The sequence below is a fragment of the Watersipora subatra genome, chromosome 5 (genome assembly GCF_963576615.1).
Source record: "Watersipora subatra chromosome 5, tzWatSuba1.1, whole genome shotgun sequence".
In the NCBI taxonomy this organism is placed as follows: Eukaryota; Metazoa; Bryozoa; class Gymnolaemata; order Cheilostomatida; family Watersiporidae; genus Watersipora; species Watersipora subatra.
The window spans coordinates 61937467-61960706 of record NC_088712.1 but is presented as its reverse complement, the minus strand read 5'-3'; the positions used below and the strand labels follow the sequence as shown (position 1 = coordinate 61960706).

The 23240-nt window shown below is 33.0% G+C and overlaps 1 long non-coding RNA gene across 1 annotated transcript; it reads left to right on the top strand.

The window, feature by feature from the left end:
* The first annotated feature begins 6304 nt into the window (after positions 1-6304).
* LOC137397655 (uncharacterized) lies at positions 6305-10700 on the top strand. Its single transcript, XR_010978713.1, has 3 exons — positions 6305-6382; positions 7749-7793; positions 10558-10700. It is a non-coding gene; the product is annotated as an uncharacterized lncRNA (long non-coding RNA).
* Positions 10701-23240: the final 12540 nt, after the last annotated feature.

Here is a 23240-nt window from a genome sequence, read left to right as displayed (position 1 = left end):
TATGAGGAATGATGATTTTTATTTCAAATATGGATGTCAATGATAGCACTTTTAATAGAAACTAAATTAAACTATTGAACTATTTATAAAGATTTCAACCTCAACCCAATTCAAGCTGATATGGAATTGTAAGTAAGAGCAGAAGAGATGCTTACATAACTGAGACAATATCATTCAGAATAAGTAATAGAGCATCAACAATCACTGTGCAAAAGTGTACACAGAATAAATCAATGTTCCTTCCAGCATTTTAATTTGGTATGTGGACCACTTAGGCCAGCTCTGGCAGTTTGATAAACAGGTTTGCTATTACGGAAAACTATGAAATGGGCTCGAGAATATGAGTGTAGCTCTAAAAGTAACTTATGGCACAATCAGGTTGTAACATTAATAGATCCTTGTTTGTAAAACTAATGGCTACATGATAGGCTTTTCATTTCTACTCTTACTAGAAGAGTTCCGGTTCTCACCTAGTAACAGTTTGGTGACCTTTTGCCTGTATAATAGGCAAGAGTATAAAAGTTTCTAAGTATTTTATAGTACATGTCAACAACCCATGTACAATGGAAATTTATGGCTTTATTTGTTTTTTTCTAGGGCGGTAGAAGCCAGCCAAATGAGCCAGCTTAAAACACTGACACAGTCAGGCAGCTCTTAACCAGTTGCATCCACGATCGGCAAAACGAGGAGAACTTAGCCAGATATAATTACATGTACAATTGGCATTCTTAAAGCATGCTCAGCTAACAAGACTAAAACGGGCACGTGTGAAACCATCTCGGCTATCAAACAAAGTTGGCTTGGCTAATAAAACCTGGCTAAAACCGAATCAGCTAAAGCTGGTATAATTAATATCATTACTGAAGCCGTATTACGTAAGCATGACCGGTTTCGCTTGAGAGAGAGCAGAGCTTGTCAGACAAAGGGGAATATAAAGAGAAGATGGGCAGAGAAATCAGAGATCAACTGGTAGTCATTTGCATGTAAAGTAATTCCTTCTAAACACACACTAAATTGGTTGTATTTATGTAGATATTTTAAATATGTATATTCTCGTCATTGGACTCAAGTGATTTGTTTCTTGTGGCAGAGTAAAAACTCAAGGCAGATTCCTTTACATTAGTAATCTGAGAACCAAAGTTGGTTTAATTGTTTTGTTATCATTCCTTGAGCAAACAAGTTATTTTCATGTCAATGAAGCTATAACCTTACATCAGAAGATTTTGGAACAAAACAAACAGATTTTAAACAGATTGTAAGACAATTCAAATAACAAAATAAGTTTTATTACCCCCTGACAGATTCTAAACATAATGTTTAATATTATTACTTTGCCCTTATCTCATTTGAAAAACTGTCCTTCTAAGCCAAGACAGACTGTAGCCTGTGATCTAAGCCAAGACAGACTGTAGCCTGTGATCTGTATAAGCATTTTTAGTACACTTCTGCCAAGCTTGAAAAGTCAGCAAGCTCATAATTTTCCTGTTGAAAAATAACTGGTAATGAAGTATTATCAATATGACTACCTTAGTAGTATAGTAAGCCACTCTTCGATAAGTTTACTATGAATTTGCCCGATGGATTTTTTGACGAGTTTTCTTCGGAGGCCTTTTGTCTTGTGGTGAATAAACACTTCTATTTAACGTCTTAACCTCGAAGTTATAATCTCATACAGCTATATTCTCAAGAAGCTTACTAAGGTGTGTATTCCATTTACTTTTGATGCGAGTTTAAACGCTTGCTAATCGCTAACATAAACGTTTAATGCCTCATCTAAAATACACCAGTTATTTACCTCACCTGTTACCATTAATCTCTCGTTAAGTCCTCTTCCATCACTAGTCACCTAGCAATCCTGTAGACACTACAAGTCGTTAGTTGTGTAACCTCGCTTAGAGGTTTATTTTGAAGTTTAAAATATAAGAGTTAAAATAAAAATACTTAGCTTGAATCAACCATCCATCGTTCATCGTTTAGAATGTCCACAAATGAAGCTTCAACACTATTAAATTTGGAAGAACAAATGTACACTACGACTGTCAATATTAATTTTTTCTCACCAGCTATATTATTTAACTTGAACCTCATTGACCACCATTTTATTTTTAAGGTACACTATTTTGCGAGAGCTAAGTTTTGCTACTTCACAAAAGCTTTTCACAGCTACAAAGGCTGTCCAGGTTTTGCTTATTAGAATTTCAATTAAAATCCAAATTGATACTTCATTTATTGATTACATGCATGTGGGGTTGACTCAAACTATCACACAGCATTAAGTTTATCAGCGGTGTCATATACTTAATACCTCCTTTCATATAGTGCAGGGATGGCGCATCAAAGTTTTACCTGTTCACCACCATTATGATGAAAAGTTTTATAAAAATGTCAGGAGACAAGCCCAAACTTTTGTTTATAGGTCCAAAAGTTTTCAGGTGGCTATCAGGGGGTATTACTAAATCAAAAGCCAGTACATTGTACACAATTTCTTCTTTCGTCCCAAATTGAGGTGTATTTAATTAGCTTAAAAATGCTATTATTTCAGAATACTTGACAACCAGTGTATGCGCTGTTACAATTTCTTAATGAAATAAGTTTGCGCTTCAGTCTACTAGAGTCATTGATTTGGAAACTTCTTTAGTTTTAGTCTAACAGTTTTTTGACTCTTTGTCAGTTTCAAAATAATAAATATCAGTACTAGCCAGCTATATCTGTAGAATCAATTACAGTAATAAATTGATATGAGAATTTCTCAACATATATATGAAACTTGAAAAAATCCAAGAAAATTCTAAGCAGAATTTTGCCCTGAGAATAAAAATAACTTGGAGATATGAGGGTACAAAAGTGTTCTTCATGAACCCATTGGGTAGCCAAGTACATATCATTATGAGTGTAAATTTGTCCAGCAAGGCTTGAATAAACTACTTAAGTAGCCTGATAACCTCACTTTCGTTTTCATCTGTTTTCGGCTTTCCCAGAACTTTCTAACCATGTTCATCTTATTGCCATCATTAACTGATTTGGGAACTTATAGACTTGTCTAGAGATTAAGCTATAGGCTGCTTAAAAAAACAGCAATACTCTGTCTGTCTGAACAGGTCAATCTGAGCCAAACTAAAAAAAGTAAATAATGAAGTTGAAAGTGAAATTAGAATTAACTATAATGTAACATAAGATTAAATAAATTTTAAGCAAGTTTACAGTAAGTTAAACTCATTTTGTTGAAATTTATCTTAATTTTTCTCTCCCACTTTCCTCGGCACTCATTGCTGTAAGCCACTACCATTTGTTTTGAAAGGAAGAGCTTTACATGGTTCTGTAGACAATAATGTTCTACTTTATTGCAGATCATAACCACTAAATAGGTATTTATTATTTTGCAAGCATAGGTACTGAATTACACTAGTTACAAACTAGTTTTTTTGTACTATCATGTTTCAGGTGTTTTTCAGAAAACACCTAAGACATAGAGGGGTCTATATTGACATCCATATCTGACTAAAATTGTTTGATTGGTAATAGTTCAAACTAGCAATCAAACAATTTTAGCAAGAAATTAGTGAATAATTGCTGATAAGCTCAATTGTATGATACCCTGTACTTATTCACCAGATAATTACAAAGATTGAAAAACGTCTAGCAGTATAATTATAGTCTACTGGTAAAGACAATCTTTCAATAGTGATTGGAAATATATTAATGAGTACTTTATCTTTGTAATGAAGATTGAATGACCTTCAAACTAGATGTAACCTTCTTACAATATCTCTCCAAAGATTCATACAATTCAAATACATATATAGTATGATTCTGTTTTAAAGTATACTTTTACTACAAAAAACAAATAAACCATAAGACAAAATATAGAAAAAAGATGGACAATGAAAGGTTTTTAGAGTTAAACGATGTGACCCCTTTTTAGCTGTAGTTGAGTTGTGCAGGAATAGCCTGTTATTCAATTTTATTACAAAGAAAAAAATGAAGAGCAAATATTGTTAGGAAAATTTGGGAAATTCTCATGATATTGTGGCACTTTTGCAAATAAGTTTACAGCTTAACACTACAGGAGTCGTCATCTCCTTGACAGAAAGTAAATGTATATGCTTATAATTCTCTATTATTAGTCTTAATAAACAAGCTAAGCAAGACATAATTTTTCCATGAAATGACCTTATAACATTACAATAGTTGAAATGGTTATTATATAATTAAATATGGTGAACAAAACTGTTGTCTTATTTAGTTGATAAAGACGTATAATTAATGAAATGGTAAGAAACATATGAAAACATATTAACTCGTACTAAAAAATTTAACACATACAATAATACACCAATACCTTCTTCTATTTGAACCATTTTGGTCACTATTCCATACATCTATTTGTAGTTTTCTTTTTACTCACTAACAGTCTCGCTTCCTGAAAACAGGCGAAAAGTGCCAACTGCTTTAATTTGTGAAGCATTTAGCTTTTATACTACTTCTAACTACTCAATCAAATTTGATCAGGTTTACTTAGCCTGTGCTTCTTCAATTACTTAAGCATAACTCATAGTTCCTTTGCTATACTAGCAATTTTAGTTGTTTCTCACGTTCAGACTGGAAATTTATCCGACATAAAGAAGTTCTCTTAAGTTCTCCTATAATACCTAAATATATATATATATAATATAGGCAGATCTTATATATATAACTTCTGCCTATATATAATATGGGCAGAATATAGAAACTATATATATATAAATATGTATATATATATATATATATATAAGAATGCTTAAAAGAAAATAACTCCATGTGTGATCAGTAGCTGATACTGTTAGTATCTACACTAGTGCTGGGCACGGGTAGTAATACTCGTTGAACTCGCGGGTTTATCTTCTCTCGAGTATCGGGTAATAGAGATTTCGGGTATTCCGGTCCTTCGGGTTCGAGTTTTGAGTTTCTAGTTCGGGTTTTGGTACACGGATCTGTCGGGTAGTGTGAACAAAAACTCGGTCTATTGCATCCTACGCCTTTAGTCTGGGCCTACAGGGCATTTCTGTGTCATTTTTGCTAAGGAGGCACGACAATGGGGTATAACGAGTCTTTAATTTAATAGATAGAATAAAGCATCTCATACCTTATTTACCATACCTATTGGAGATATTGTAGTCAAGCAGTGATTCCTCGTCATTAAAAGGTGAGTAGAAATACTTAAATCAAATTTTATTTGCGCAATTAGCCAAATCGGCTTCGTAAACAAATCTATGCCTTTTTTAATAAGGGCGCGTGTTTGCTTTCACCGATAACACACAGGTCCTTAGTTTGTTTCCGCTATCGCCTTGTTAGAAACTGCCATCAGCTTCGGTAGTAGCAGTGGAAATTTAATAACTCTGTTTAAATTGATTACCACAGCTAGCTATTATGGATTACATAATTCACTATAACCAAGTTTTACTAAGCCAACAAGCCTTACTAACGGAAAAAGCCGATAATGTAAAATTTTTTTATGAGATTTGGAGCACCATCTACAAAAAATCAGAGAGGTCCATAAAACATGCGTAAGTATTAAGCTACCATAGACCATATCTTCGGCCACCTGTTGACACGAAAATTCCCTGTGGCCCCAGACTATCTTGACTGTTCAACAATCCTCCTGTTAACGCTGGGAGTACGAATGTCAGTCGATAAAAACTGAAAAATGATAAATAAATTGAAAAAAAAATAATTGCTTTGTAAATTTGAAAATATACTTATTTAGAAAATTTAAACATAAAATCCATATCAACAAACCCGATACCCGAAAAACCCGTAGGCAAAGAAATACTCGAGCCTAGCACTACTAGCTACCCGATACTCGAAAAACCCGAACAGAAGGGGCGGGTCTAAACCCGTTGGCCAAGAAGTACTCGTGCCCAGCACTAATCTACACACAATGTCATGTGTGTGGTTTAAGGATTATTATACTACATGTAGGTCACTCATTGAAAGGTTTGACAATTCCAAATTTTTTTTGAGAGATTTCTTTTAGAGATTTGATTATTTAGCCTGTATTCTACAATCAGTTAGCTCAACCTTTTAGTTAGTATAATAGGAACAAGAGGTGTCCTCTCATTTAACAGTTCTCACTAGTGTTATATGATATTAGGGGAAACTCAGCTATCAAATTCATGCAAGGAATGTATTTATGTGTGTGACATCAATACTTATAACGAATCATCGCAGTAACCACACATTTTCACATTCCATGTTCTCAATTAAAGGTTGAAGCAGTCCAACACCTATTAATTCATAGACATAAATATAACTTAAGCTCTCTCACTGCAAATCAGAGCAACCAAAAGCATGTTACTGTTTTAAAGAGCTTCACTGTCAACCAAAAGCATGTTCATAGCACAAGGTCATAGTTGTAATAGCTCTGCATGCAGTTATGTTTGATAATTTACATACATTAGAGCTTAGCTAGTTGTTTTGTAGTTGCATCGTATTTTGTTTGCATAGTTAAAAGTGTAGTTAATGGAAATTTCCCACTTATGTAAACTTTCAAAAAATTGCAGTAAATTAGAGCTAACGTATGTTTAAATAATGAAGCCCTTTTCTTTGTCTGCTAAAAATGGTTTTCTGAACACAAGCCGATTAGCAATATACAGCCAGCACAAATATAGCAAAAAATTACAAATTTGTACCAGTATGTTTGAATGAAATAGGCATGATCTTCATCATCAGGTCACCCTTACTGGACATTTGTAGGTGTAAAAACTGGTTATCGTTATCAAATGTTTAATCTATTGTATGTTGTGGTGCTGTTTCTAACTTATGAACTCATACTATGTGATGTGGAACCAAGTCATGCATAATAATGATGGCATAAGTTAGATTGCATGCTCTACTGTACTTAAATAATTGGCTATAAGTTAGATTGATTACAATTATTAGTATAGTAAGTGAGCATTAAAACACTGAGAAAGCACAAGCTAGCCAAAGTTTAGCCTGTTAGATTGATTGGTTGGAGGCATTACAAAACCCACAAGTTGTTTTTAGGAAGTGAGACTATACTGGTGAGTAAAAAATGTTATATTATGGAAGGTATTAATAGTGGGTAGATTATCATTATTATTTTTATTATTATTTGTATCATAGCTGTAGAGCCATATCAACTCTTTTACTGTTATACGAGATGATTTATTTAAAAGGTTAGGGCTTGTTCAGCTTGTTTTTAATAATGTTAAGTTTAGATTTTTATCGTTGTCAAATGTTTAATCCGTTGTATGTGGTGCTGCTGTACACAAATTATGAACTCATACTATGTAATGCCAACCCAACTCATGCATAATAATGACATAAGTTAGATTACACGTTCTACTGTACGTAAATAATTGGCTATAAGAACTTGGGAATGTTAAATAAATTAGATCGATTACAATTATTAGTATAGTAAGTGAGAATTATAACACTGAGAAAGCACAAAAAAAACAATATTTTTACGGTTCTAATAATAACAGTTTATCAACTTGTTTTGAGGATTTTTATATATTTAGAGACTTTACTAGTTTTGCAACTGGCTAAAAATAATGAATGTTAATCTTAATTTTTTGCTTTGATACGCTAGTATTATTCAGCAAAAAAGTCAAACAATTTACTATTTGTACTTATCAGCAAACAACTCTTGTTTAGATTGTTATTTTTTTAAATTTTAATTCAGTTTTTGCAGAATGATCTACTCGGCTAATATAAATGGTTTATTATTAAAACTTTTTATGTTGCAGGTATAAAGTATCTAACGATGGAATTATACAGACCCGGAAATAGAAGTAAGTAGTTTTTATTATGTTAAAAATCGCAAAACTTAAAAACTAGTAGCAAGAGTAGGCATTTTGTAGAATTGCACCAAAAAACTGTTTATTGCATAAAATTAATCCGGTAGGTATGCGCCAATGTTGGAATTTTGAGCTAATTGGATGAGTTTTACATTAAAAATGTGAGCATTTGTAAGCTAGTTAAATAAATCTCAATTTTAGACAAATGACCAAATTATGCACAGCGTGCTGACTTAAGAATTAGTGATATCCACTGATGGCCATCTGAACAGTCTTGTAACAGTAAACAAGAGTTTTGGCTAGTCTCCTGATATTTTCACAAAGACTATTTATAAGGGTAGTTAACAGGTGCATCTTTGATTTGCAATATATGAAAGAGGGTCCTAGGTATTTGATATTTTAGAAATTACAGAATGTCAGGGTGGCCTAGTGGTAGCATCTTTGATGTCAACCATGGGGTTGATGGTTTGAGTCCTGCTTAATGACAAAAATTCCTCAGTTCGGATTTAGACCATAACTTGGGGGCCCCCTGTACTACATACACTGACAAAGTAGGCATGTTAAAGATCCACCTCTGTCCTTCGTTAAACTAGATGTATTACAAAATTCATCTCCTCGAATTAATCTGAAAGTTCCAGAAGATGCCATTGATAAATGTTAGGACCACCAACGGTGGCTTATAAAAACTAGTTTTGGCGGTGTGTTTCTCTACTAGAGAACACTACCAAACTTTGTAACTACATGACAGAAGCATGCCTTTACATTTCAGACGTTATAGACATGTTATATGGTTGGTATATTAGTATGATTAGTATGTTTAATACTTGTGCCAATCATTGAAACCTAGACACTGTTGTTGCAATGAGAGCTATAGTGAAATACCTGAACTTGTTTCTTACAAAATATTGTAGAAATCTGATAATTAGACAATTATATCAAACAAAAAATATTACCTTCAACGTGTGTTACATTGAATTCTTATATAGCTTATTGTATTTTAGCCTTTCCTGGAAATCTAATATGTTTGTCATACTTATAGGTTTGACTAACGTTATACAATAATTTTTAACACTACATTAACTTATCCTTATAGAAAAAGAGAATTCACTAGGCTGATAGCCACACCAAGCTAGCTGATTACCATACAAAGCTACATATATTATGTTTATTGAAAGCAAGTCATCACCAGAAAATAATGGATTTGCTCAATTTGCTGTTTTTGCAGTAGTTCACTGATGATCTCATTATAAAACCAAATAATTTATGTAGTTTATTTTTATTGTCTCTAAACATTTTACATATTATGCATTTTTTAAGTATAGAAAACACTGCACAGCTTGTAAACTAGCTGATTTGATGCAGATTGGTTAAGTTTGAATGTTTAAACTTTTACACAGAGATTTGATAAAAACAAGACCTTTTGAATGACAGAGAAAGCATGAAGTACCACATTATTTTCAATAATCTTTTAACTGTTAATGTTTGCACACTATATTGTAAGGATATGCTGACCTCTCACTTATTATATCATAGGTTGGGCATAAAGTCTCATACAAATAAGACTTTTAATTTAAACTTTAAGCAAGATAATCCCACGACCAAACGAGCTAGGGCTAAGTTTGAGAGTTTTTATGATAAATGCATGTGCACACAACTTACGAAAATTATTCATCAACAATGAGACAAACCCTTGTCTTGAACTCTCATCAACAAATTTAACCATCGTTTTGTAGAGTCGTTAAAGTATAATGACGATACAAAACACATATAAGCCTATTTGAATATGTTACCAAGTATTTGTAAACTGTTGACAGTCTCTTAAAACTTACCCATCTGATCGGATTATACACAAATAGACAGATTAACTTGGCCAAAAAATCGTCACAAAATGCTTGAAAGCTTGGTTTAATAAGAGTTAAGATCGGCAAATGAAACGCCGAGCGACAGAGAATAGAACCATTAAGTCGTGCGCATTTCATGAAAAAATAACGTACACATTTTACCAAACTATGGCATTGTCGAATTGCCGAAGGTTTCTGTAATCAACGTAGAAGTACAGAAATCGTTTCCTTTTTTTCCAATTTCAAAGTAACTGACATTTTGGAACCTATTGAGTACTTTGGTATTCTAACTGATGTCCAACGCAGTGTAAGTAAAGAAATCACGATGATATTTTTTTCTAACGATTCTTATGGGATTATTACAATATTTAATTATAAGTTTGGAAGACTACAGACTACGTAGTACAGATTTTCTAAAAATCTATATAAATATCACAACTTCTTGATATTGCTAGCTATGACGTTGACAAAATTGTGCATGGGTTGTATATTATTACCATATTAATAATATTGGTTATTCTAATAATATCAGTGCTTTTTACTTTTAATATAGAGATATAGACATATAATATTTTCCTTTCATTATTGCTATTTGTTGTATATAATAACACTCACACCCAGTATATTACAGCTACTATTGCAGTTATCCTATTGCACTGCAGTGCCATTTGACTGCTAATATTGCATTTCTCAACCATCAGTACCCGTTCTTTTTTCCAATATCTCTTTGGTCCTAGGCCGTATGACAGTGGAGTTTCTAGTATATTTGAGTAATGTACACTGTGCATATAGAAACCGTACTGACCTTTTATACCTAAGAGTGTTTTTTTCATATAAAAACTATGAGGGAATGGCTGATGTCAAAACATAAATGTCAACATAGGTCAATAGCCAAAAATATATATTTTATCTTTTAGACACAAATGACAGGATCGCAGTTCACAGACAGATGTATCATGACACTGGTTTGAAAATAAACCTTGAAGGCAGACAAAGAATGAGATTGCTCATTTTAGACAGAGTTCATAGCAATGCATTTCGGCAATGAATTTCAATATAAATAAATCTGTACACATTACATAGCTTGTGTAATTGAGTGGACTTCCTGGATATGTTATGCAATGTCGCTATAACGGAATAATGGTTTTCAAACAGTGCTTAGCGACTGCTATTGCTAGGACCGACATAATCAAGTCAGCACCACCGAGTCGTTGAGAATAAATCACTATTTTTCTTTGAGATATCTTCATATTCTACACTACGGCTTTCATCAACATCCTTACCACGTTTTTGTTTTTTTGTAAACAATATTTAAAAATAATGATTTTGATTAATAAGAAAAGAAAAAATGTTAAAACAAGGTTTTATTATTTACGCTGAAAAGCCATAGTAAATTTCCAAATATGATCGATAGACGTTTGATAGAAGACAGATAAATGTATAGTTTTGTTGGAAAACTTTTTAGCTATTATAGTAAAAAACCATGTCTGATGACTAGTTACTACTCCAAGGCAGTCATTTAGGTATTTCACTTATCTACAAAGAACTCGGACAACATAAGAAAGTGAAGGCAAACCTATGATTGAAGCCCAAATTGCTTCTGCAAGGTTGAGACTGACCATCATAGCTATAGCGAGGGGCAGCTGAGATGTTGGAAAGTAGACGCTAACCATAGAGTAAGTGGCAACAGTAGTCAGAGATGTACCTGCACCTGTTTAAAATAAGGTGTTCATGAGGTAGTTGTACTATTCATGACACTGTACTGCTTGATTTCACAACAAGATTTCATCTTGTTGTGAAACAACTTCTAACATACTAATTTAGTAGGCCCACATGACTATCTTGGCACTCCCTTATTGCTCAGTGTACCACTTTGCATATGAGTGATCAACGACATTGTGAAACATTTCAAAAATGTGTTGATGTTAGGCAATTATCTAGAAATGTGTTTTGCCAACTTTCAAGCTGTAAATTGTGATAAGTTTGGCACAGTTATAAACTTGTTGATTTATAGCACCCCTTGTGTTATCAGAACTGTCATTCTAGATTATTTTTAACTTTAAGGCATATTTCATCACCTTGTATCCAGTATAATTTAACAGCATCAGCAACATGACAGCAATGGTAAGTATCAATTTCGTAGCATAGGAAAAAAACACTATGGTACCGTTACCAAATTCTATAGATCAATTATATTTTTATAACATTTGTCATGAAAATGCATAAGGGACTAAACAAAGAGCAGCACAGAAAGGAAGTAGGAACTTTATGCATTTGAACAAAATTTTCTGAGCTACTGACCTTGATAAGCAGCGCAGAAATAGTTGATTAAACTATATTTTGGCTTTCTGATTAAAAGAAAACATTTGAGCAGTTTAAAAGTAGGCATTATCACTTCATGGAACCAAGTATACCTGGTGCACTGATCAATGGCAGGTCTTCGTCAAATAACCTGTCTATTAATGATGGCACACAGTCATAACAACATGTGAAATTTTTACGTGGAGTGGATATGGTAAGTATTAAAATAGCTAGTATCAATAGTAGCTTTCTAATAAATTCAAATAAATTGACCTAAAAACAAATAGCCTCCCAGTAAGTATTGCTGGTGTATGTAAGAATATTACTAGCACAAACCATAGCAGTTAATTTATAGAATCTTGCTAAAAAAAAGTTATGAATCTATTTTAAAATATTCACCCTACTTTCCATTTCAAAGTTAGTGAGTTTACGTAATCCATTGGCGGTTTATCTGCACAGAACGTTGTCACCTGAATTAAGGAAAGTGAAGTTACAATCAATACTTGACAGATCAATAAGCTTTCATTTAACAAGGCTTAGAGATTAGAGACAAACCCCGCTCAACAACATGCCTCACCATGCACTGATAGTGAAGGCTGTGGCAATTAGACATCCTGCAGTGAGCACTCCAGCAATGCATTGAGTCCATCGTTCTCCAAGCCTTTTCTTAATTAGAATTCTTGGCCGTGCTGTTAATCAGATAACAAAGAGCAGTATAGTGGTTACCGCAAGTTTGTAAATCAATAGACCTAAAAGAGTTGTCTGCAGGTATCTCTTACCTTTAGTCTTTAATTAACTGTACTACTAGGTACTCATATTAAAGCAACAACTCAATGTAATTTTAAGGTTAGACAACTTCTCAAAAGCCTTTATTGAAAAGAAGATTTTTATGCTACAGCAAGATGTTCAAATCTATATTAGTAAGATGTTGTCAACTCATTGTTTTATTTTGTTCTTGTTCATGAGTGCATTCAAGGTATAATATTAAATTTCTGTTGTTTGCTAGTAAGGTTGAACACTTTTGCATTGCTTTTGGTTCATTTTATTATTAATCCCACGACCAAACACGAGCGAAGCAATTGATCAGGAGATTTATGATAAATGCATATGTGCACACAACTCTCAAAAAATTATTCGTTGACGGCATGACCAAACCCTTGTACCGGAATTTCTTCAACAAATTTAACCATTTTTCTGTAAAGTCGTTTAAGTATAATAATGATACAAAACACACATAAACCTATTTAAATATGTTACCAAGCCTTTGAAAGGTTACCGCAATATCCCAAAACTAACCCATCTGATTGGATGATACATAAATAGACAGATTAATTCGGCCTAAAATCAAAATAGAAACTTGAGAAGCCTTTTTTAATCAAAGGTAAGACCGGCCAATGAAACGCCAATAAGGCCGTGCGACAAATAGTATAACCATTAAGTCATCCAAGTTTCACGAGAAAAAAGTGCACATTTCACCAGTCTATAGCATTGTCTAATTGCGTAGACCGATTTACAAGTATGAAAATGTGGTACACAGTTTATCGGCCTACGTTTTTTGTCCAATTGCCGCAGGTTTTTAAATTATCTAGAACATTAGCCAGATTTCTTTACATCTTATCTACAAGCTAAGGCCGAACTACAACGCCCTTTTGTGACAAGAATATTTCTTTATTTCACTCCAGTTTGCAGAAAACTTCCAGACACAGGTGAATGCTAATGCTTGCTTTCTGTTACATATCGCTGTCAAAACCATTCTACATTCAACACTACCAACTATCAAACTGTATATTACGCGGCAGTTTGCCATTTTACTTTTAATATTTTACTTTTACTATACACTGCACAGCTTTGCCTGCTGTCCCATCTTAATGGCCAGGTAAAACGATGTGACAATGATGAGAGACTTTGTCATTTTATATTAGGGGTGGCAAAATAGTAATCAAAAACTAGGAAAAAAGGTGGTTGTTCAGGTAACTTTGGGTAAATTATATTCAACTTTAAGCATATACTAAACTTTTAGCAATTTCAAAATTAGTAAAAGTAGGTAATTTGAAATGTTTTATTTTGCATAGATCCATTATTTTTGTTAGGTATTACCCTACATTGTAGAAATTCAAAGTTTGTTATTGTGAACCGCGGGTCTACTGACTGAATGAGCTAATGAAACGATAACAGCGAGTCGTGTTTTCCAAAAGCTAACAAGGCAACGCGAACGCCCCCCGACAATTGTGTTAGCTCCAAAACCCAGGCTAGCACAATCCTAACAGAGAACGATCATTAAACCCCGCCCATATGATAGCCATCGCCTGTCCTTGTGGGGCTGTATATCATTGGTTAAATTACTTACAGTAGGTTAGGTCTACAGCTTGAATTAGTATTTATTTCATTGTTGTAAAACATAAGTTTGAGATAGTAGTAGATTAGGTCTGATTTTATACAACCTTTGGTTTTGCATAATTGACCTTTTGAATTTCATTTTAAAACAACTTTGGCAACTACCATGGACATACAACCTCCGAGAACACCACGTCGTTGCATTGGCCGTCCATGTGTCTCCTAATTATTTTGGAGGTGGAGAAATAGAAGGTCTTCACAGCAACCATCAACATCGAATGCTAATGCTCAACAACACGCTACTCAAAATAATAACAACAACTCATCTGATTCAGAGAATTCTTTAGTAGATGTAGGTGATTTAAATGACATGAACTTGGCAGCCCCTTTGCTTCCAGATGATGATCATGATTTTATAGACATTAGTGACCATAAAAATATTGCACCAAATATTGCACAAAACAATATTGCTCCTCCCAATGCTGCCCCTCTATCACATTCCTCATTTTCAATCTTTAGATTGTCCTGATTTTCAAGAACTGGATAACAACTTTCTAGGCAGACTTGACAACAACATATCACAGCTCACATGTACTGGATGTAATGAAAAATTTTTTATTACATACAATGCTCAAATACAACTATGTCATACATACTAACAAGTTAGCCCTGACACTGTTAATAAATTCAGTGCAGCCAACAATATTATGAACTCATGTCCATCTGTTGAATTGTTATCTTCTCTTACACTTATAGAACAGTTACTAATTGCTCAGGTTAATCCTACAATGTTTATATTCCATCTGCCGCGGGGTGGCCAATTTGGGTTCAGAGGTCATGTCATCAATTTCTAACGATTCTTATGAAATTATTGCAATATTTAATTATAAGAATAATTATTCAATTTTATACAATTTAATCATAAGAATAAGCATTCAAATTTACAAGATCAAAGTATATAGTGACCGATGTGGCGCAATATGTTACTGTTATAATTTTTTGCTAAATAGTTTTGTTAAACAGACTTTCTAAAGATCTATATAAATATCGTTTTGAAATGTAAACAAAATTGTGCATTGGTTTTCTATTATTACTGTATTTCTATATTAATAATTTTGGTTATTCTAATGATATCAGTGCATTTTACTTCTAATATTGCATTTATTTTATTGCTGGAGAGAGATATAAACATATAATATTTTTCTTTAATTATTGCTGTTTGTTATACATAATAACACCCAGTACATTACAGCTACCATTGCCGTTATCCTATTGCACTGCAGTGCCATTTGACCGCTAATATTGCATTTCTCAACCATCAGTACCCTATCTTTTTTCCAATATCACTTTGGTCGTGGGCTGTATGACTGGGGAATTTCTAATTTTTATAATATTTACAATGCATTACTTAAGCTGCAGAAACAGTTGCCAAGACTTTTAAAAAAGATCCTTCAATGTCTTTTTTGCAAAAAGATGATTTCTCCAAGATAAAGCTGAAGAAAAATTTCAATGTTTATTTAGGAGAATGCAATTTATTATAAGCTGCACTTTGGTGACCACAGATGAAGATATTTAAAATACCTCCAATTGTTATGTCTTTTTTTTTCCATGAGGCTAGATAAAGAGTGGTCAGCTGTGACTCTGCAGTCGCATAGCCAATTTCTGAGCTTCTTTTTTATGCTCAAAACGGCTTTTTCTGCAGAAAAAAGGTCACTGAGCACAAGTTACCAGTAGAACTTTTTTCCCAAAAAAACAAAACAGATGAGCTCATTGTAGTCAGATGCAATTTTTTTGTCTAATTAATTTGCAGTTAAAGTGGTGTTTTGCCTCAGCATTCTAATCCAATCTCAGAGGCTTTGAAAAAGTTTTGATTAATCTTTTCTCACAGATAAGTATTTGTGGCTTGCATACCAATAATCAGCTGTTGCTCATGTGCCTTCCATTTATTAACATGCTATGTGAAAACACAAACAACCATTAATCTTTGCATTGGAAATATTTAGCCGATGTATCAAGCAATATAATTGTGCAATGAACTACAGAAATTTTTCTGCCAGTTCATGAGGTATGTTGATACAATGCAATGCACTGGTTATTATCAGGTAAAGTGGTGGTTATGCAATGGTAAGTCCTAACAGAATATTTATCAAAAAGCCCTAACAAAAGATTTGTGCCGTCCGTCCGTTGATGAATGCCTTAAAACGTTCGTTGATTAATGAAACTCACTGAGCAGTCAAGTCTACACAAACATAAAAACTATTGTTTTACACATTTGCGTAGAACAACAACAAAAAGGGACACATTTCCCTGACGGTTATTTAAATGTTTCTTTTCTCTCACAAACCGAAAAGAAATTGTTTACCAACTTTGACAGCTGATCACTCATAAGAAAACAATAAATCATGAAATCTGTAAAAAATTCTTAAATGATATCATACACACTGGTGATCACTACCTGAGTCTCTCAAATAAGAGAAACTTTCTCTGAAATATACAGACTAAAGGAGCCTCAACACTCTAGAAAACTTATTATTATACTTTTTATTATATGAGTAGCAATGAAACCCCTGTTTATGTTTAGCCACTAGTACTAATATAGCTGGTACTAATAGAGGTACTACTAATATAGATGGTACTAATATAGGTGTTACTAATAATGGTACTGGTATAGATGGTTCTAGCATAGGTGGTACCAATTTTTATAGCTTTGACTCAAATTGAAAAAACTTGTGTTAAAGTACACAGGTCTGTATGTTAAGGTACACAGAAACTGTCTTATGCTGATTCACAGACCAACTAGAACAGCTAGGCTTGCATTTTAAATTTTTAATTAAAATTGATAACTATACCTTATTTTTAGTTTTTAGTTAGGTTTGTAAGAGCTGTTTTTTTTGTTTCAAAATACGCTTGATATAGGAGTTGCACCACCAATTGAAATTCTCAATAGAATATTTTACAGATTTAAGGCATGCAGGCTCAAAAATGACTTGTACATATTGGTGTTTTTTTCAAAATTGGGGTCTCACTTACTATCTAGTGTTTTTATTTGAGATTATACTCTACATTATTATTAGTGAACTATACATCCTTTTTACCAGATCGCATAGTCTATAACATTATTGGTCATGGATCACTTTTCTGACTTTTATCCATTGTGTTTGTATGGCAAACAGTGACACATACATTCTTGTGTCATGTTTTCATGGGTTTATTGATCATAAGTCGGCAGATCAACTGGCAGTCTCTTGCATGTACAGTAAATCATCGTGAGCACACACTAATTTGATTGTATTTATGTAGATATTTCAAATATACATGCTATGCATACTCGCCATTGAACTCAAGTGGCTTGTTTCTTGTGGCACAGTAAAGATTTAGGAAAGATTCCTTTACAATAATAATTTGACAACCAAAGTTGGTTTAATTGCTTGGTTATTATTCCTTGAACAAACAAGTCATTTTTATATCAATGTAGCTATAACCTTACATTAGAAGATTTTGGAACAAAACAAACAGAATTTAAAACAATTCAAATAACAAAATAAGTTTTGTTACCCCCTGACAGATTCTAAACATATTGTTTAATCCTATTACTTTGCCCTAATCTCATTTAAAAAGCTGTCCTTCTGAGCCAAGACAGACTGTTGCCAGTGATCTGTATAAGCATTTTTAGTACACTTCTGCCAAGATTGAAAAGTCAGCAAGCTCATAATTTTCTGGTGAAAAATAGCTATCAATGAAGTCGTATCAATATGACTGTCCTGTTTAAACATGATGTGAGTAGCTTTTATGTTGAATGTATATAAACAACCAGCCTATTAAACTGTCTCATTATATGGCATCAAGGTTTACTTTTTTATTGCTACTTAAGTTAATGTAGTGCTATTAATTTTTGCATTTTTGGTGAAAGCTAAAAACCCTTAAACGAAGGGAATTGATTTTTCAGGCAAAACTATAATAAAAAAAACTATCTGAGATTTTAACTTAAACTGCATTGAGCAACATTTTATTTTAAAGGTATTTCATTTTGTGAAAACTAGTTTTTTCTACTTCAAATATTTTCACAACTAAAAAGACTGTCCAGGTTTTGTTTAACATAATCTCAATTAAACAACCAAACTGACACTTCATTTATTTATTACATACGTGTGTGGTTGACCTGAACTAGTTACCACATTCATCAGAAAGGTCAAATACTAGTATCTCATTTTATATATTGCAGAGAAGGCACATCAAACCTGCACCTGTTAACCCCCTTTCAGATTAATTTTTTTAAGAATTTCAGGAGAGTAGCCTAAACTTTTGTTTGGAGGTGCAGAATTTTTCAGATGGCTATCAGTGGGTATCACTAAATCAAAAGCCAGCATATTGTACATAATTTCTTAACTTGCGCCAAATTGAGGTGTATTTAATTAGCTTATAAAATGCTATTATTTGCGAATACCAACTAGTGTGTGCGCTGTTACAATTTCCTAATTAAAAATGTTTTGTGTCTCAGTCTACTAAAGTCATTGGTTTTGAAACTTCTTTAGTTTTAGTCTAATAGTTGTCTGTCTCTTTGCCAGCATCAGAAAAGATAAAGTTCAGTACTAGCCAGTTATATCTGTAGAATCAATTACAGCAATAAATTGGCATGAGAGTGTCTCAACATACAGGAAACTTCAGAAAAGCCAAAAGAATGTCAAGCAGGTATAGGTGAACACCCTAAAATATGAGTCAAAGTTGAGATACTTTGACATATGAGAGGGCTCCTGATGCGCCAGGTGGCCAAGTATATAACGTATAGAGTTTTATTTGGGCGTATATCTCCAACCTGGCCTGAATCAAACACTCAAGTAGACCGGTAACCTCACTTCACATTTGTTTTGACCTTTTCTCAGCTTTTCCGAATGTTCTAACTGTGCTTATTTTATTGTTATCATTAACCGATTTGGGAGTTTATATACTTTTTTAGAGAGTAAGTAAAAGGCTGCTTATGAAAAAATGGAATGCTTGGTCTGTTTCAACAGATCAGTCTGAGTGAAACCAAAAAAAGTAAATACATGTAATGAAATTGAAAACAAAATTATAATTAAGTATAGTGTAACCGAAAAATAAAAAGTTTTCAAGTATTTTTATAGAAAGTTAAGCTTATTTACTAAAAATTTAACTTCTTTCTCCCGCTTTCCACAGCACACATTGCTGTTAGCCGCTACCATCTGTCTTGAAGGAAAGAGTTCCACATAGTTCTCTAGATAATAATGTTCCACTTTGTTGTAGAGCTTAACCACCAGAAAGGTATTTATTATCTTGTGAGCCTAAGTATTGAATTAGACTAGTTAAAAACATAGTTTTGCTTGTAACATCTTGTTTTACATGTATGTGTCTTTCATATGGGAAACATTGATTTAAAATACAAGCGAATTGACACACAAACTCAGGTCCCATAACATTTTGACCTCATATTTCACGGTATTATTACTGTATTACCGAGTGAAAGTTAGCACGAGTATTACCGAGTCAAACTTATTTGCTTACCACAAATCATTATTCATTGTAGATCTATTGAGATAACTTTGGCAGGTATTTCAGTCTTTTTGTTTGAAAGAGAAGAGTTACCTTCTTTTGATAAATAAAAATAGCAAACTTTCTAACCTACATTTATGTGTTGAGCATAACCACTCTAATAAAGCCCAATTGTATGATACCCTGTACCTATTCACCTGATTATTACAAATATTGAAAAACGTCTAGCAGTATAATTATAGTCTACTGGTAAAAACAATTTTTCATAAGCGATTGGAGATATGTTAATGAGTCTTTTACCTTTGTAATGAACATTGTATTACCTTCAAACTTGGTCTAGCCTTTTTACAATATCTCCCCAAAGATTCATACAATTCAAATACATATATATATAAAGTATTATTCTGCTATAAAGTATATTTGTACCACAAAAAACCCCAATTAAACTATAAACCAAAGTATAGGAAAAAATTATTTATGAAAGATTTTCAGAGTTAATGTGACAGACCTGTTTTTAGCTAGGGTTCTGTTGTGTAGAAATAGCGTGTCATGAAAGTAAATGCATAAACTTATAAAACTGTAATACTAGAAATTCCTTTGTCATACAGCCAACGACCCAAGTGACAATTCATAACAATTCAACAGATGCACCTGGGTACATATTGTTGGCTGCACTGAATTTATTAACAGTGTCAGGTCTAACTTGTTGGCACGTATGACGTAGTTGTATTTGAGCATTGTATGTAATGAAATGTTTCTCATTACATCCAGTACATGTGAGCTGTGATATGTTGTTTTCAAGTCTGCCTAGAAAGCTGTTACGCAGTTCTTGAAAATCAGAACAATCTAAAGATTGAAAATGAGGAATGTGATGAAAGGGGCAGCATTTGGAAGAGCAATATTGTTTTGTGCAATATTTAGTGCAATATTTTCATACTCAATGATGTCCATAAAATCATGATCATCATCTGGTAACAAAGGGCTGCCAAGTCAATGACATTTACATCGCCTACAACATGTACTAAAGAACTCTCTGAATCAGATGAGTTGTTGTTATTATTTTGAGTAGCATGCTTTTGAACATTGGCATTTGATGTTGATGGTTGCTGCTAGAACCTTCTATTTCTCTTCCTATTGCGCTGTAACAATTGGGAGACACCTGGACGACCTGTAGTGTTCTGGGAGGTTGTATGTCCATGGTAGTTGTCAAGTTGTTTTGAAATGAAATTCAAAAGGTCAATTATGCAAAACGAAAGGTTGTATAAAAATCAGACCTAATCTACTACTATCTCAAACCTAAGTTTTACAACAATAAAATGAATATTAATTAAAGCTGTAAGCTTAACCTGCTGTACTGTATGTAATTTAACGAACAACAGCAATAATGAAATATGTTTATTATATCTCTGCACTGCAATAGGATAACTGCAATCCAACTGCAATAGTAGCTGTAGGTTTACTGTACTGGATGCTGTGGAACAAACAGCAATAATGAAAGGAGAAGATGATATGTTTATATCTCTCCACTGCAATAGGAGAAATGCAATATTAACAATCAAATGACACTGCAGTGCAATGAGAGGACTGCAATGGTAGCTGTAATGTACCAGGTTTTATTATGTACAGCAAACAGCAATAATGAAAGGAAAAGATTATATGTTTATATCTCTCTCCTGCAGTAGGCGAAATGCAATATTAAAAGTAAAATGGCAAGCTGCTGTGTGATATACTCGGTTTGAAAGTTGGTTGTGTTGAATGTAAAATGGTTTTGACAGCGATCTGTAACAGAAAGCAAACATTAGCATTCACATGTGTCTGGAAGTTTTCTGCAAACTTGAGCAAAATAAAGAAGTGTTCTTGTCATAAAGGGGCATTGTAGTTTGGCCCTAGCTTGTACATAAGGTGTAAAGAAATTTGGCTAATATTCTAGATAATTTAAGGAAACCTTCGGTAATTTGACAAAAAACATAGGCTGATAAACTGTGTACCACATTTTTGTACTTCTAAATCGGTCTAAGGTCCACGCCTCAAACAGTCTGCGTTTATTACAGAAACCTTCAACAATTGGACAATGTCATAGACTGGTGAAATGTGCACAGTTTTCTCCTGAAATGCGTACGGCTTTATGATTCTACTATCTGTCGCACGGCTTTATGGGCATTTTGTTGACCGGTCTTAATTTTGATTAAAAGGCTTGTCAGGTTTTAATGGCAATTTTAGGCAAAATTAAGCTTTCTAGTTTTGTATCATCTGATCAGATTGGTAGGTTTTAGGATATTGTCGAGAATTTTCAAAGATTTGGTAACATATTTAAATAGGTGTATCCATGTTTTGTATCATTATTATACTTGAACGACTCTACAGAAAAATGGTTAAAGTTTTTGATGGGATTTCGCTACAAGGGTTTGGGTATGGCCCTTGGTAGATACTTTTCAGGAGTTGTGTTCACATATGCATTTATCATAAAGCTCCCAAACTCTCGCTTCGCTCGTGTTTGGTCGTGCAATTAGTCCTAATATACAAGCTAAGCAAGCCATAATTTTTCACTTTGAATGACTTTATAACATTAGAATAATTGACATGGCTATTACGTAATTAACTATTTTGAACAAAACTGTTGTCTTTTTTAGATGATAGTCGTAAAAATAATTAAATGGTAAGAAATGTATTAAAACATTTAACACATCTAATAATACACCTATACATTTTCTATTTGGACAATTTTTGTCACTATTCCATACATCTATTTGTAGTTTGCTTTTCACTCACTAACTTATTCACTTTCTGAAAACAGCCCAAAAGTGCCAAATGCTTTAATTTGTGAAACATTTAGCTTTTATACTACTTCTAACTACTCAATCTAATTTCATCAGGTTTACTTAGACTATGCTTCCTCAATTACTCAAGCATTACTCACAGTTCCCTTGCTATACTACCAATTGTAGTTGCTTCCCAGGTTCAGTAAGATGACTTTAAACTTATCTGACATCCATGAGTTTTCCTAAGCTGCAATTTAGATAGAATGAAAAAAGCTATATCTAATCTATTTATATATATTACATATATAAATAGATTAGATATAGCTTTTTTATAGATATATGTATATATTTATATATATATATATATATGTATATATATATATATATATATATTTATATATATAGTTTGAACTATAATATAGTTCAAACTATATATATAAACTAATTGTATATATTATATACAATTAGTTTGTACTATTAAATTATCTTTCCATAATGCTGGCATATATATATATATATATATATATATATATATATATATATCCCAGGTCTCTGGTAGGAGACCCGAGTTAGAGCAGAATTTACTACCCATACGGGGTATCCGGGGTGAGGAAACAATTATATATATATATATATGCCAGCATTATGGAAAGATAATTTAATAGTTCAAACTAATTGTAACTTGAATTACAAGACTTTTT